This window comes from Monopterus albus, unplaced genomic scaffold (genome assembly GCF_001952655.1).
Source record: "Monopterus albus unplaced genomic scaffold, M_albus_1.0 scaffold56.1, whole genome shotgun sequence".
NCBI lineage: Eukaryota > Metazoa > Chordata > Actinopteri > Synbranchiformes > Synbranchidae > Monopterus > Monopterus albus.
The window spans coordinates 42,894-46,249 of NW_018127936.1; positions in this window are offsets into that span (position 1 = coordinate 42,894).

Below are 3,356 nucleotides of genomic sequence, written 5' to 3' on the forward strand. Positions count from 1 at the left end.
CCCATATGTAGGCTCTTTTTTGGGGGCAGAAAGCATTTCATGTTAAAATTAATGGTTACCATCAACTCTGACTGATGTGGGTTTGAGATGAGAGAGAGAGAGAGACTAAAAATGGAAACCAAGAAAGGTAGTGTGATAATTAATTAATTAGATAGATAGATTTTGCACACAGCCACCAAATTTGTATTCAAATTCAAAAAATAATCATCAATAAAACAATTATCCAAAAGTTCTTTTTTGTTAAGGTTTTATTTAATACCATGGAGAGATAACACAGACAAGCTATCAGTGTGAAACCTGAGCTATCACTGGCCAAGTCTGAACATTGAAAGTTGTAAATACCTACCACTGGGCAAACTTGAGTAGTCAAAGCACCTACAGTACACTGCCACAGTGCTGCTGGAGACCATCTGACCTGTGGAAAAGCCCGTGAGAACAATAGCTCCAGTGGTGCTAGTCTGTTGCTGAACCTACACAGTGACCAAAAAAAGAATTTGCCTGAGATAAATAAAGTGGTGTATTGTAATTATTATCATGCCAGAGTTAGGTGACCATCCACTGTTCCCTCAGTGTAGGTTTTGTTAATGTTTTGATCCAATAGAATGAGTTCTACTATGTTTCATGTGTTTGTTGCTTGCAACCAATTTGTTCACAGATAGGTGCTAAAAAGTGTATAGAGTATATAGATATATCAACCTTTTGTTTTGCTGTGAAAATTCATCATGATTGCAATCCATCATAAATGAAATAAAGTGAAACTGATCTAAACTACTCTTCTCTGAAGATGGAAACCACTCATTTTTATCATCTACCTTTTTAACATAGGGATGAGAGTTTGATAATAACAGAGATAAGAGAGGCCACGTTTCTTACCTCGTCACTTAAATCATCAAAAGCTCATTTGGACCGCTCTATATCTTGCACACCTGCAAGCTGACATGAATAAAATACTCTCAAATCTTCTTCAATATCTGCTGTCAAAAACTTTGACTCATTTGATGTCTTTTGTGCTGCCTTTGTTTAGTCATCACTCATGTGACCACTGTCTCTCTCTGCAGGCAAAGAGAAACAGCAGCAGGGGAGAATTCCCATGTTGTTGGAGGTGATGCCACGGAGCAGCCGAGACATCCCACCAATCTCAGAGAGACAATGACTGATCCTCCTGGCTGCCTTACAGAACATCAGTCAAACTGAGCTTTGCATTCCTCCGTATTGTCCTTCTGTTTGGACTTTCTAATTAAACAATGTTAATTTCCTCTATAGCACAAATGCAATACCTTAAACTTCTTTTGTGCACTTTTGAAGCTGTATAGGTTACTGCTCATTTATTTAATCATGATAGCATCACATAGCTATGATGGGTATTATCATAATTATTTACAAACATAGCTGAAAAGGAAAAAAGTTAGCATGTGTGGTTAAACTAAAAAGTTGCATTTGTTTTTTGGCTGCAGTCAACTTTGTATGGGTCTGTCACATTATGACAGTATTTTAATTAAATAGAAGGAGATGTATAGAGAGACAGGGAGACAATGACTGATCCCCAGGCTGCCTTACAGAATGTTGTTCAAACAGAGCTTTGTTGCCGCTGCATGCCTTTGCATTGTCCCCCTGTCTACAATTGTTTCAATCAGATGACACCAATTATGCCTCTGTCATTTAGACTTATAATATTGTGAGATGACTCAGTATTAGTCTTTGTCAGGGATTCAAGTGGTTGGAAAAAATAAAGTTAGCTTTGCCAAGAAGCGGATGTTCCCTCCAGAATGCTTGGTTTAATCACGGTGCACTCCTGCAAAAAGGCACAAATTTTCACTGTAGTCGCTTTAACATTTACTCATGATTTTCTTTCTAGTTTAGGCTGACCTGTAGATAAAGACATACACCTTCTATAACAAACATGAGTTCATTGTCTACCTAAATATTTTATTTGTGTTTTGTTTCAAAATCAAATTTTAAATACATGCAAAATGGAAAATACACCACAAGATTAGCCTTTGATCACTGCAGTGTGTGAAGGCTGGCCAGCCAAAGGTTTTTTTCCAGATGGCCTTTCGATGCACCACTGCAGTTGTTCATCAATGACTAGTGATCGCTGTTTGTCATGGTCTTATGTTTTGCACTTGAATGTTAGTGCAAATGGTTGTAGCTGGAGTCACAGTGAGTCTTCCAATATTTGATGGCAGTATCATATTTGACATCGGCTTGCAATACATGTGTTTGTGTTGGGAGTTCACTTTCAGCCTAATGCGCTTGAAGATCCTTTGTTTCAGCTAAACTGCATTATGCAAACACGTGAATGTACATGGTGTAGCAAAAGTTTCTAAACTGTTTACAAAGTTATCTGAAGAGAAGGTAAAAGAGCCCAGACAGGAAGATGATGAAAAACTAAGCTGTTTTGCTGACAGACTAGCTGAGAAAACTCTGTGTGTGTGTGTGTGTGTGTGTCCTGGCCTCTCTGTAAACAGGCAGGGAAGCTGAGATGACTGAAATGGGAATGTCAGCACAGGATCAGCACCCCTGCTGGTGGACACCAGTTGGGGGTCTGTCTTCTCTGGTACGCCACTGCATCTAAATGTGTGTTTGATAAGGTATGTGAATGAGTGTGTGTGTGCGTTTTGACTTATGTGTGTACATCATAAATATGTGTGTGTCTGTGTGAATGTTAGAGGCCAGTGTCTGGGCCTCTGCGGGGAAGGAGGGGGCTAGCACGGTGACAGCCTCAGCTGTGGTGAATTGTGGGAGAAAAAGAGCTGACGCGACGGGAGCTGATGTCTGACATGACCCCTCTCAGCAGGTGCACCGCGGGGAGATGGGAGCTGCTGCTGACTGAGTGTGCTTGTGTGCCTGTAAGCGGGAAAGTGAAGGAGAGAGATGGAGTTTGAAAATGAGCATCACCAACAACAAGAAAAAGAAAAGGATTTTCTTTCAGTGCCCTGGCACATTTTTACCACAAATCCTGATTTCTCTGATGTTCACAGCAGAGTCACTCTCACTCTTGACCACCACCTTGATGTACGTGACACTGGACATTTCCTGCTGTGTAACCCAATCTTCTCCAGTGCTTTCCTTCCTCCACTTTTTATTTTGTCTCCCTCCATACCTCTCCTTCACCTTCTTACTCTTTGTTTGTGTCCCTGTGTTCCCTCCTTTCCTCTTCCCATCTCCCTGGCTCAATCTCTCCTGAAGATGCATCCAGGCCGATAAAGTGATTAACAGGGTGCTATGCTTGCTGTGCTTGCCAGTCTCCCTCATTCTTTTTTACACTCCTTTTGCTCTTCTTGTCTCATCTCTGTTTGCATCATCCCTCTAATCTTTCATCCCTCATTCTCCTCCACAACCCCAGGCCAACAGGC